Genomic DNA, 13,769 nt, shown 5'->3' on the forward strand with positions numbered 1-13,769 from the left:
CAGGTGTGAAAACTTTGCAAAACAGCTTTCCAAGCTAATTTTCAACGCGCGGTATTTCTGCGGCCCCCGGAGAACTTCCCGGCGGAAAGCCGGTCGCGCAGCCCAGGGCTCCCCCGTCGCTAACCTTTCCGCCTTCCCACCCCGCCACGCCCCCTCCGCCGCCGCCACCCAGGAGGCGTTTGTTTACGTGACGTCAGCCATAGTAAGCAGTCCCCGCCCCCGCCAGCCTGTGGTCGCCGCGTTTCCCGCGCCGCGGCGCTTCTCCCCTTAAAAGGACAATAGAGGCCCCGGGAGCGCGCGCGGCCGCCGGGCCTTCTCTCCTCTCCGCCCTCGACGCGCGCGCGCCCGTATGCAAATGAGCTCGATTCAGGAGAATTTTGTACCGGGAGCCGCGCGTGCGCAGAGGGAAAGCGGAATCTACACCTTCCCGGCCAGCGGTAGCAACTGCAGAACTGCAGGAGACAATCTTACTAGACAAGGCAGTTGAGGAGGGAGCGACTGGAGGGGGGGTTGGCCTGGCGTGCACTCCGCACCTCGGGAGCGTTATTGCGCGTGGATCGGCTGTTTTTGGAAGGTGAGTGACTCGAACCATTACTCTGGTGCAGGACTGGCTCACTAGCCTTCGGTTTCAGAGTGGCTTTTTTTTTCCTTTTCCTCTCATTTCATCTCCTCCACCTCCCCCAGCCCTTCCACACACACAGACACACACACAGGAAGTTTTGTCTTGGAGATGGCATTGCGGGGAGCGCTGTTTTCGCGATCTTCAGACCCCAGATTCTTTTGTATGCACACGTTTAACGTGTCTCTTTTCACTGGGGAGGGGATTTAAGGCAAACCGAAAGTCTTGGGGGTGGGGGAAGTGAGTGGAGTCTGGAAATGAGTGCGGAGTCGCTGGAGTTGAGGGATCCACGTTGAAGGTGACAATGACTTTTTGTCAGCCGCAGCCTTCTCGGGCGAAGGGGAGCCCGGTGGCTGTGAAAGGCCCGAGAGGAAAACGACTCGCTGGCCATCGCCGAGGGGCCCCGGGTCGGCGCATCGTGTGGGCGCGCGCCCGGGAGTGGTCGGGCGCCGCGGTTGAACCTCGTGGCTTCGTTCATGGCAGCCCCTTGCGCGTGTTTTGAGAGAGGTGGACCGTAAACGCCGTTCGCGCAGAAACTTAAGTTGCCGTGTCCTTGCGAGCCGGCGGGCGAGAGGGGGTTTAAATCGGCCCCTGGGTCGGCGCCCGGGTTGCCGAGTGCGCGCGGCGTGGCGTTTGTCTGCCCAACTCCGGGGGGATGCGGATGCGACAATGAGAGCAACACGCGGCCGCTCGGAAGCAGCCCCGGCTCCCGCACGCCTCTTCCCCTCCGGACCGCGCCCAAGCCGCGCCGGTGTCCGATCTGTCTGTGGAGCCCCAAGTTTAGTTCGCAGCGCGTTCACCTGTAGCGCAGCTGTGGGCGCCACGGCGAAGGGCTTTCTAGGGCGACCGTGTGCGGCTTAAGATGGCCAGTCGGAGCCCGCTGACTGGGCGATGGAGGCGGCGGCGGCGTCTGCGCCCAAGGGGGCGAGAGAACTCCGGAGGACACTGCTTTTTGTGCCGAACGTGACAGACCACGTGCTTGGGGCTGCGACCTGGTTTTCGCCGGAGCGCCCAGCTCCAGGTCGGCGGCGAGGTGCGGGCGCTGTGGAGCCCCGCCGCCCGGCAGGACAATGTGATTTGCCGATGATGGCGTCTTGCCAGTTTAAAAAGCAGAGTGAAAGTCGCCAACTCGCGGCCGGTGCGCGGGCGTTTCTCATCCAGGACGGGGCAAAACTTAGATGAGATGGGCCTGCAGCCGAGGGGAGGGCGGCAGGACAGGGCTCCGGGCTCTCGGGGCGCGGGGTCTGGAGCCTTCGCGGGGTGGTCGTCAAGTATCTCGCCCCAGGGAGACGACCCCACATCCTGATGCTGCACGTAGGCAGCGCCCGGCTGGACGGAAAACAAAGAGCTGCATGTGCCCGTGCGGGCCCCGCCGGCGCTCGGGGCGGCTGCGGGCGGAGGGCCACGCGGGCCGGGCCCCCTGAAGTTCGGGCGACTTTCGGGAGGGGCTTTTGTCTCTCAGCCCCTCGCGGGGAAACTTTGGCGGCGCTACTTGTGAGGTGCCATGCTGGTGCGCGGGGAGGCGGCGGGCTTCCGCGCTCCCGGCCGGCGGGCGGGGGGGGCGGCATCTCGGGGTCCCCGCGCTTCAGCCCCAGCGCCCGGTGCCGCCACGGCCGAGGGGCCGGGAGAGCGTGGCCCCGAGTTCTCGGCCCGTTACCCGCGGCCCGCAGCCTGCGTCTGGGAGGTCTGTGAATTCGCCTTTGAAGTCGAACTGTTGCCATGTTTGAATTACGTCAGGGCAAAGCCATGAGGAGGAACAAGCCCCGGCAGCGCGGCGTGCGGGAGGCGCGGCCTGCGGGAGGCGCCGGGCTGGGCGGGCGGGCGCGGGGCCCGTTGTTCCGGCGCAGGTGAGGGAGGAGGGACGCCCTTCGCCTCCCGCCGCCCTCGCCCGCCGCTCTCCTGCTGGAACTTTCTTCCCGACCCAAGTTGTTTTATTGACTAACAGGTCTACCCGGGAGCATTTCTGTTTTGCTACCTTGGTGCCTCTTTTTTGGGGGGGGGCGTGTGTGTGTGTGTGGGGGGCGGTCACCGCATGCCCCACGGGGAGGCGCAGTTGGGGGGCACCCGCGAGGGCCGTGGGGGAGGGGGAGGGGGAGGACCTGGCTGCTGTGCGAGGACCGCGGAGGCAGTTTGCTGCTTTCGGGGAAACGGGCGAGTGCGACGAGCACCCCCACCCCCCGCGGCCGAGCCTTGGCCCGCACGTTCCGGGGACCCAGCCTCGACGACGCGCCAGAAAAACCACCGCGGGGAAGCTTCGGGCTCCGGGTGCGTGCTGCTTTTTTTCTTTGTGTGTTTACATGTGGGAGGGGACGCCCGGAGGAGCGAGGTTTGTTTTGGTTGGTGGAGTGGTTGCTCTGGGTGGCAGGGCGGCGCTGAGTTTGTTCTGGTAACTGTGACCCTCGTAGGCTTCTTTGTTTTTATCTCCTTCCTCCCACCTCCGCGGGCGAGGCGAGGAATCACCGTTTCGCCGGGCATGGGACCCAGTGTGAGACAGGGTGCCCCCCGCCATCCTTCCCCCCAGCCCCTCACCTTGTCTTCAGGAAGGTTAATAAAACTTTTCTCGCCTTTTTTTTGAATAATAATAATAATAATGCATTTGACCTTGTCAGTGAGCACCTGTTTTTGAACTGGAGTTCGCCAGACTTGAAAAGCCTTTTAATCGTGTATGTTGCAAAGCCGAACACGTTTATTAATTGCTCAATCTAAATTAAAGTTTGGGAGTTTGTTTCTGGTGAGGCTGGAGAAAGCCCGGTGGCATTTAAAGTATTTACATAATGATTTGGGGAAGGGGGATATTTCTTGGCTCCGAAGGTTCGCTCGGCTCGACGTCTGGCGATTGTTCGCCGAGTTATCTCAGGATGACCTTGAAGAAGCGTGCGAACCGGGGAGCTGGGCCTTGGAGATTTTTCACGCGGGGGCTGGGGAGGAAGCTGCGGGGGGGATGACTGCGGGGGAAGGCTGGCCCCACTGTCCCTGCTGGCTTCTCCCCAGTTCCTGCGAGTTGTGGTTGACCTTTTGGTTACCCCTCTTAGATTTTCTTTTCAAGCTAACTTTTCTTTTCTTTCTTTCTTTTTGGTATGTGACCCCGGGCATAGCTCAGGAATTATGCTGGTTTGACACATGGATGCTTCTTTGGTATTTGGGGTTTGCCTTCCAGTCTAGACACCCGATAAGCAGCACCGGGACTGTGGATTCTTTCCTGATTTCCCCTGCATTTAGACCATGTTTAAGGGTTAGAATCTAAAAGTCATCATCACCAGAAAGTCATCCTCAGATGCCTCCCCACCCCTCCCCCAAACCTGTACAAATTGAAATCCATTTTCTGCTTTTTCATGGGTTGGTTATTAAATAAACACATTTCTCCCAAGTTTTGGTTAACCAAATTACAAATACCTAAAGGCAAACCGTGTCAGGAACAGCGCACTCCTGAAGGTGCATAGAAAGAGCATATGAGAAAATGAAAACCTTTGGGTTTAATGACTCAATGGCTTCCTTGGGGCAGTTATTTCTCTAGGTCATGTGTTGAGAACGCATACAAAGTACTTTGCAAATACACTGAGATTCTTTGTTTATTTTTTTTTTTAATTAGTACTTTACAGTCAAGTTCCGGCTAGAATTTTAATATCCTGGGAAATTCCAAATACAATACATAGACCTTAATAAAACGATTAAGTAGCAGATGTTTTAAATATGAAGTGATATGAGCAACAGAGATTTGGTGAGTCAAGGTGAATGAGTTGAGTGAGAAATATCCACAGACGAGGTCTCTGCTGCCTGCCTTTTTTGCATTACTTTTGTGGGAGGTTGGAGATGAAAGGTTGAATTGGTACTAGAACCTCAAGACTGCTTGTGGCACAATGTTCTCAGTTCTGTAGATCTGGAACCTGGATGGTCATTCCCCCCCCTCCCCCCCAAGTGGAATCAGGCTCCTGGGGCTCAAACTCAGGCAGATTTATGTTGGAAAAGCAATTAGGGAATGATTTTCTGTGTAAAATACATTTTTCGCTGGGGAAAGTTTAATCTTATTTGAAATCTAAACCAACTTTCTAAGCTATTTTGAGGACATATTAATTTACCATGCCAGGCACATAGTAGGTTGCTTAAAAAATATGGCATTTTCTTTTTTCCTTAAGAGAAACTAGGAATAGAATTGGCTGAGAAGGAAGGGAACACATTTGTTGAGGTGCTAGGTTGGTTCAGAAATCTCTGAGGTTAAAATGCCTAAATTCCAAAGCCCTGATCGTCCTAAATAAGTCCCTTTGTGGTCTAGTTATCTCCTCTGCAAAGTAGCAATAATGCCTGGTTCATAGGGTTATAAGTAAGTAATTAATGTGCTTGGTAAATATTGGCTGTTGGGAAGTAGACATTTTACAGAAAACAAAACTGAGGAAATAGTAAATGTTGAGTGGAAAGAACAAGTGTCTGGCCCCCTCCCCCATCTTCAGGAACTGGTGCTGGGAAGACAACCTTCAGTCCTGGTTCCCTCTGCAGTTCTGATTCAACCATTTTGCATCACAAAGTCCTGTGGACTCTAGAAAATGCCATTTTATTTCCTCCTGATTTCCCTTGTCCACAAGAGTGTCCTGGATTTCCCACACTTAGTTTTGACTCAGGGTTATAAATTGAAAATATTTTCTTTGGTTCTCCAGTTTCTCCTCTAATTGAATCAGCAGCTAAGGTTTTCTGTGTTATGGAAATAATCTGGAAATGCACCTAGTCCAAAAGAAGGGAGTTTGTTTTCAAGGGAGGGAGTTTTTCTTTTTGCACTAAAAAGACAGAAGTCACAGGCTCATTTACTGTTACATAGTCAAGTACAAAAGTTGCAATTGAACTGAAACAATTTATCGTTCATTTGTATTTAGTTGTTTCCACCTAATATAAGTTTGATTTGGCTTAATGCTATTTTAATTTGGTTGATGCTAATATATGCTGAGTTTAAATAGCTCTCGTTTTGAGATTAATTTCTCCCACACTATTCTCCTAACCGCTCTTCCTCCCCATATGCTTACTTGAAATAAGCAAGAAATATATATATATATATATTTTAAAATATATCTTTATTTCAGAGAGAGGAAAGGAAGGGGGGGGGAAACATAATGATGAGATAGTCATTGATCGACTGCCTCCTGCATGCCCCTGACTGGGGATCGAGCCCGAAACCCGGGCATGTGCCCTGACTGGGAATTGAACCCTGATCACCTGGATCCTAGGTCGAGGCTCAGCCGCTGAGCCACGCCCGGCCCAGCAAGAAATATTTTTTTCTACCAATTGTTATGAAAGCATTGGATTGTTTAACTGTTAATGCTCTGTAATTAAAGTAATTGATTCGGTTTACATTTCTTGGAAATCTCCAAGCGACAAAAACAATTTTTTCCTACAAAAAGTCTATAGACTAAATGTTAAAAATGACTCCATTCAAAACTGCAGTTTTTAAATAGACATCTTTTTTTTTAAATTGAATTTATTGGGGTGACACTGGTTCGCAAAACCATACAGGTTTCAAGTGTACAACTCAATAGAACATCATCTGCATATGGTATCATGTGCCCTTAATACACATCTTTATTATGGATACATTTTCTTATTCCTTGCCCTTAAATATATTGGTCACATCCATTTTGGCTAACACCACTCGAAGGGCAGTTAGTAAACTTCACCTGTTTCTGTGCGCTATATACAGTTAGCACCTGGTTGTAATACAAGACTTAGTTCCTGCCTTGCAGCAGTTTACCATTGAGTAGAGGAGATAATACAGTGAATAAGTGTGTGAAATCCTATGTGTTACAGGTATTCTAATAAAGGAATGGAAAGGTTTTGTAAAAAGAAATAATTCTTAAAGGCTTTCCCAGGTTAAGGGGAAGGTGGAGAAACCATCTTAGACAGAAATAACAGCCTGAGATGTGTGGCTAGTTACTAAAGTTGGTTTGACACTCCTGGAATATCAGAATTCCAAGTTGGGAGCAGCTGGAAGGCAGGACCCAGATCCTGCAAAGCTTTGAATTTCTTGCCAAGGATTTTAGATATTATCTTGAAGCCAGTGTTAGTACCTTGGAAGAGATGATTAATATTTGAACCTGAGGACGGTACCACCTGTTTGAAGAATGCAGGGAAGTCAGTTATAAGGCCCTGACAGTTCAAGCACCATGGTGAGGGACAAACAGGCAGGGGTGGAGGGGACGGGAAACGGAAGTGAAGGAAGAAGCAGAATCTCTGTGGGCTTCATGGTGGGTATGGCGGGGGCCATGCCTGGCATGAGAAGGGAGAGATCCAGTTCAGGTCGTATTTTGTGTGTGACTGTAAGGTGAACACAGGAAGAGTATGCCTGGAAGACAAGACTAGGTAATCAGTTTAGGGCATTTAAAGGTTAGGACTGCAGTCCTTGTGTTGGTGCTTCACAGATAGGGATTTATCCATATTTCATAAAGAGGGAAATGGAAAGGTCAGAGAGCCTAAGGAGCTTTCCTGAGGTTAGACCAGATGGGTGCTTACCATACCCCCTTTTCTTAATATTTTTGTCAATCTGAATAATGGGAGAACAGCTGCACAGGGAGGAGTTTCATGACCTTAAGTCTCCCTGAAAAGGCTAAGTTCCTCTTTTCTCATAGACCTTGACTTAAACGAAAACCTTCAGAAATCATGTTCTACCTTCTGTTTAATTTGTTGTACATGTCCTGGGACAGAACAGAATTTATGTTTCTATAATGTGCAAGACTCCAAGAAAATAAATGGTATACATAGACTGATCTCTTCATACCCTTGCTACAGAGCATCCCTGGAAAGTAGAAGTGAGATTTCACCCGAATATTACAGAGGGGCAAATAAAGTTAGAAGTGACTTTCTATTCAGTAGTAAAGACAAAAGCAGAAATGGACTCCAACTTCACTAGTTACAGTGCCCTTTTCAGCAGATTCATGATAGTTATATTTCCGAAGTGATAATCATCCCTTGAAAGCAAACAAATAACGCTCTGGGTGGGTGACTCGGGTGATGGGAGAGTCTTCCAATGCACCAAAGGGTTGCGGGTTAGATCCAGTCAGGTCACATACCTAGGCTGCGGGTTCAAGCCCCAGTTGGGGCAGGTATAGGAGGCAACCAATCCATGTTTCTCCTTCACATTGATGTTTCTCTCTCTCAACCAGTCAGTAAAAACATCCTTGGGTGAGAATTAAAAAAACAACAAAAATAAATACCACCTCTCCAACCTTTATTTATTATCCACTGGAATCGCACTTGGTCTAGAACTGGGATACCCAGTATTTTTTTACGCTACCAAAATGGGAGGACCTAGTTTTTTGTTTTTTTTTTTAAACTTCAAAACTAACAGACTTGGATTTGTGATTTTTTTATTTTTTATTTTTTAATTTTTTTTTAATTTAGAGAGGGAGGGAGATAGAGTGAGAAACACTGATGAATGAGAGAGAAACATCCATCGGTTGCCTCTCACATGTGCCCCAACCAGGGATCAAACCTGCCACCTTTTGGTGTACAGGATGACACTCCAACTGAGCCACACCAGACAGGGTGGATTTGTGATTTTTTTTAAAAAAGTTTTTAAACCTAGCCTGGCTGGTGCGCCTCGGTTGGCTGGGCGTCATCCTCCGGCGCACTGTGAGGCTGCTGATGTGATTCCCTGTCAGGGCACATGCCCCCGTTTCCCACGTTTCCGCTTGATCCCTGGTGGGCGCCCTGCAGGATGCAGCCCATCCATGTTTCTGTGTTTAGCTCTCACATCAATATTTCTCTCTTCTCCCTTCCTCTCTTTAAAAACAACTCCCCCCAAACCCAATAAACTGTTCTTAAAAAAAAAAAAAAAAAAGCTTTGAAACCTATGCTATTTCAACTGGAAGACTTATTTCTCAGTTTGACCCCTTTCCTGTAGGATGAGTTCTGGGCTCTTGTGCAAAGTGTGGGTTCCCTAGGCAGCCACAGGTAGAAGTACTTTAGCATATAATTTCTCAAAGAGTGGATACACGTTTGGAGAAGCTGTTGGAAAACAAGTGGGGTTCACCACCCTGTCTCAGTTTTCCTCCAGACGATTAAATTTGTCCCTCAAAAGGGGTAAGTAAATTCAGAACCATGGATGCTAGGATGTGGGTTGGTATCCAGAAGCAGGTAAGAGGGAGCAATAGTATTTAATTGCTCCATGGCTTTGCCTAAGTGCTGCAGCCACCGGGCCTAGCAGCCCCGGAACACGGAACACTGGGTCCTGTTGGACCCCTTGTGAAGTGTTGCTCCAGTTACCCTGTTAGTGTTTACTGGATCTTGTACTTCTGTGTGACTAAAGGTAGCACACCATTGGCTAAAATGGTGTGGAGGGGGTAGCATTGTCAATTACAGCAACTCAGAGTTGCTCAGCTTTTGAGCAGAGTGTTTTTTTCACGTTTATTTCTCTTTTTCCCATCATCCTGTCATTTAAAATTTAGCTCTAGAGAAATGAATCTCCTTCACTTCTTCAAAGTTGTCTTTGGTTGCTTGGTTCCTATTATCTTTCTGTACACTGCTGCTTCCTTCCCACTTGAGAAATCTTTTGCTTGTCTCTTCTCAGTAGTTTCCTTCCCATTCTGCTCTATGTCTGTTCTGATCTTACTAGTCTGTACTTTCTCCTGCAGAATATGTTTCCTAATGTGTATCTCTCCACCTCTATGTCTTTGAAGAAGTTTAAGCTTTTTCAGATTCCTCTTCAGTTAAGTCAAGGTGTGATGGTAACTTAAGGTTTGAGGGCATGGTACTCTTGAATTAAAAAAAAAAAGTCTAGAAGGGAGTAAAGTGAAAGTAAGCTTCCTTCATTCGTGCACCCCTCAAAGGCAACCACTAGTTGCCAGTTTTTAAAAAGCTGTTTTAAAATGTCAGTTTATTTGAGATCTCATTTTAAAAACAGGCTATGGGATTATACTGTATAGCTATTGTTCAACTTGCTTATTGCACAGGACAGAGTATCTTGGCTAGGCCCCTCCCTGCACATGTAGTAGATGTACTGCATTCTTTTTAAAGGCTGAAAATTTATAGGAGATCATCTTTAAGCTTAGAGTTATTTATCATAAGACTTTTCTTGAATAATATCCTTTCATTATTGGCTATGGCTGTGAAGATTCCTTTTCTTTCCCATTTATGTTATATTGCATGCAGTAAACTTACCTTATGTGGTGCTGAATTAAATGTAAAACATGACGTTGACCCCAATCTTTGACTTCATAGCTTCATTAGATTAGTTTTATTGATTGATTGATTTAAATATGTCTTTATTGATTTCAGAGAGAGGAAGGGCGAGGGAGAGAGAGAGAGAAACATCAATGATGAGAGAGACTCACTGATCGGCTGCCTCCTTTACGCCCCCCCCCCCGGCCCCCCACTTTGGATGGAGCCAGAAGCCCGGGCATGTGTCCTGACTGGAAATGGAACCGTGATCTCCTGGATCCTAGGTCGATGCTCATCTGCTGAGCCACGCCTGCTGGGCTAGATTAGTTTTATTTATAAAAATATATCTTTATTGATTTCAGAGAGAGGAAAGGAGGGGGAGAGAGAGAGAGAGAGAGAGAGTTATTGATCAAGCCCACACCCTGGGCATGTGCCTTGACCGGGAATTGAACCCTGATCGCCTGGATCCCAGGTTGACGCTCAACCGCTGAGCCATGCCCAGCTGGGCGTAGATTAGTTTTAAAATGGCTCTTTTGTATCTTTAATATACAGTTATTACCACATCCTTTCTTTTCATTAAATTGATCATTCGATTTATATGAAATTGCAGCTTTAAAGTAGAACCTCAACAAATCAGTCAAAACAAATGTTTCAAGTTAATTGTTACATTTAAAAAATTCACTTTTTGTTGTTGGTGTATAATATTTTGTTCATATAATCAGTTGTTTCAGGGTTTTTGCTGATTTAGCTATTAACTTTAATCTTTTTAACTTTGGGAGATTGAACTAAATTGGACAGAACAGTGATTTTAGTGTAGCTGATTTGTCTTTAACTGTTACAATATTGCAAAATTTTGTGGCTGGATGACAGTAGCCAAAACAACAATGTCAATGAAAGTTCTTCAGAAAATATGAAATGTTATACAAGTGACAGCCTTTCCAAAAAGTTTATTGAGTATCTACTGACTGGCACTATTTTAGATGCTGAGGTTACAAAGATGAGTACAGACAGAAGCATTTCTAGCCCAGTCTATTTTTATTTTAAAAAACAAGCTTATTGAGATATAATTTACATACCATAAAATTTACTCTAAAAGAGTACAACTCAGTGGTGTTTAGTATATTTACAGAGTTTTGCAACCATCACCACTATCTTAACTTTAGAAGACAAATGACAGTTTTAAATCAGCATTTTAAGTCTTTCCTTATTTTTGGTTATCTCAAAGCTTAATTTTCTTCTGCTTTCCCCAAGCACCCACATAAAAGTGAGATTGGATGGGGTCCACTCTCACGTGTAACTGTTCATCAATTAGGAAGCAGACAGTGTTAGTTTCCTTCTTTTAAAACATAGTGCTGAGTGATGTGGTGCTATGAGAAAGATGCAGAAGTCACAGATAGCTTAATAGCTGACAGTGTCATTTGAACAAATAAAATAGATTGTTCTGGAGGAATCATTTAACATTGCACAAATGCAGGACTAGGAAAGTATTCTAAACAACCACTAGGTTTGTAGAAATAACAGACACCTGGAGTTTATAATCAAGTTGTGCCATACCCACCTCCTCCCTCCCTCCTTCCCCCTCTCCTTCCCCCTCTCCTTCCCCTCTCCCCCCCATAAGTGTGTGTGTGTATTACACACACAAAGTAACTTGGTTTCAGAGCCATTTTGTGTTCTTAGTTTCCTTCCACAGATCAAGTAGGGGTTTTTTTTTTGGTTTGTTTTTTAAAAGCATTAGTGCATCTTAGATTTTGTGAAAATTCTTTCAGTTAATCTCTGGGCTCCCTAAAGCCCAAAGTGGTTAAAAACCAAGCACTTCTTAATGGGGTTGCTGTAAACAAAGCTCAGAGTGAAACCCCTGTGTATTCGCTGCAGATTCCCAGGTGCCTCAAGTACAGAAATGAGCTCAGAAAAGTTTAACAGGTTTATTCAATAATCATCCTTTCAAAGGCTCATGCACTACTTGTGTGTTGCATTAGGACACGTGTCTGACATTTTTACTGTATTTGGTACTTCCTAGAAGAGGGTGAACCCTGATTTAGATCCTTCTCAGATGTTCAAGGCAGAAGAATTTTGTCAGGACAAACATAAGGTCACAGAGCTGTGTAAAGGATTGTCTATCACAAGACATCAAGCTATTTTATGTTCCTGGATGTCTTAAGGAAAAGATTCCTCAAACTGAACGATGGAATATCTTGCAGGGGGTACCACTGGGTAAGTTTGTGGAGATCCCCACTGACCACAAAAAAAAAAAAAAAAAAGATTGGAAATGAACACTTGATTCTCAGTAGCAGCTGGGAAAGGAAAGCCTCAGTGTTTCCTCAGGGTAGAGTGCTAGAGCCCTCAAATTCCTTACCTGCCTGCCGGCCTGGTATCCGGCACAGACTAGGGCTTCTTGGTCAGACCCAGCCTCAGTGAAGGCAGTTCCTGTCTCGGACATGATCCGAATGCCGTACAGTTTTGATGTCATGTTTGTTTGTGGGAGGAGAGGGGATTGTGAGGGTAGAGATAAGAATCTGTCTTTTGTAATAGAATTTGGTCTGTGTGTTAATGAAATGAACTGGCCTTTCTGCTGTACTTCCTTTGTCCTTGCTGAGAAGGGAGGCTGAAGTTTCCTAGAGCTACTGATGAAGCTGGCAACTGTAAGAGGAACTGTGGACTTTTGACCTTCTTGAGGGTAATGGAAGGTGTTAGGGGACTTTGGAGGGCCCAGGGGTTGGCGTGAGGACTGGAAACCTTTTTGTTTCATTTTTGCTTCAAAACAGGAATATACAAATTAAAGCAACAACTTACACTTTCTTAGTAGCTCTTTTTAAAAAGTTTCTATAATCCTGTGCCATTGGACACTGTTTTTAACAAAACAACGGTTTTCTTCAGGAGGCCATTTCCTTTTCATTTATCATGAAGCTTTGTTGTTAGTTTGAAGAAAAATACCTGCCTTATTTCACAGGCCTCACTACACCTTCTCCTACTGTATATAGAGCACCTTCCTTATTTTTTTTCTCACTAAAACAATTTCCCAAGCATTTCTTTTAACAACAACAATTAACTTAATCAACTAAGAATATTTTGTTTTCTTACCTTAACAATTCTTATATTGAGGTAACTGTTCAGACTTAACTGAAATGACTCAGTGGCCTTCTGCCCCATTCCATCTCCCAGATCCTTTGCCTGTGTCCCTCACCAACAAAAACATTAGTGAACATTTGATGAACAGTGGTCTCTGCTTAAAAGGAAAGCTTCAATGTTTAGTTAATTAATTGCTAATAAAATATTACCTTGAAAACAAATTGTATAGCCTCTGTATTTCAAAATCACTCAATTTCACGCACACACACAAGCAAAAAAGACTGGATATTTGGTTATTTCTCTGAATCACTTTCATAAATATTTGCTCTGGTGTACTAACCAGAGTTGGAATGGAGTGGGAGCAGACAAGAGATTATTCAAAGACAAGAAATGAAGTTTTTGTTTTAAGCATGTATTTCGGTGTGTTTCTAAAAGAACTTTAAAAGGACGATAGTGTTCTGTGGTTATAAGTCAAGTCCTAAAACTATGGGCACAAATCTATTTGGTATCAGTGATTCTCTCTTACTGATGCTTTATGTGATGCTTTTGTGATAATTTGTCATTGGTCTCTTATACACACCCACACCCACATCCTCTGGACTTGTCTGTTGGGGTTTAGTTTCTATATTCATCACCTCTCTTAGTCCAGTGGTTCTGGTAAAGTTGGCCCTTGGTTTGGATATTTTAAATTATTTCTAAGCTACATTTTTGCTGTCTCTAGCCCTAGAACTGTTCCTTCCTTGCTTGATGTTAAAATTTTTTGATCATTGGAGTCACAGGTTGTCTCATTACATTTCTTTCTTTATTTTTTAATATGTCTTTATCCATTTCAGAGAGAGCAAGGGAGAGGGAGAGAGAGAAACATCAATGATGAGTCATTGATCGGCTGTCTCCTGCACACCCCTGGCTGGAGGATCAAGCCCTGCAACCCAGGCATGTGCCCCGACCC

At 46.0% G+C, this 13,769-nt stretch overlaps 1 protein-coding gene across 2 annotated transcripts in view; it reads left to right on the top strand.

Annotated features, from left to right (window-relative positions):
* Positions 1 to 426: 426 nt before the first annotated feature.
* Positions 427 to 13,769, top strand: part of SINHCAF (SIN3-HDAC complex associated factor) — a 32,322-nt gene continuing 18,979 nt past the window's right edge. The window contains exon 1 of one of the 2 annotated variants that reach the window (XM_016199088.2): positions 427 to 574. The gene's annotated coding sequence lies outside the window, so the exon portion shown is untranslated. Of the gene's footprint in view, positions 575 to 2,863; positions 2,885 to 13,769 lie in introns of those variants that run through there. The other variant, XM_016199089.2, reaches the window with a different exon arrangement.

The sequence above is a fragment of the Miniopterus natalensis genome, chromosome 2 (genome assembly GCF_054644295.1).
Source record: "Miniopterus natalensis isolate mMinNat1 chromosome 2, mMinNat1.hap1, whole genome shotgun sequence".
NCBI lineage: Eukaryota > Metazoa > Chordata > Mammalia > Chiroptera > Miniopteridae > Miniopterus > Miniopterus natalensis.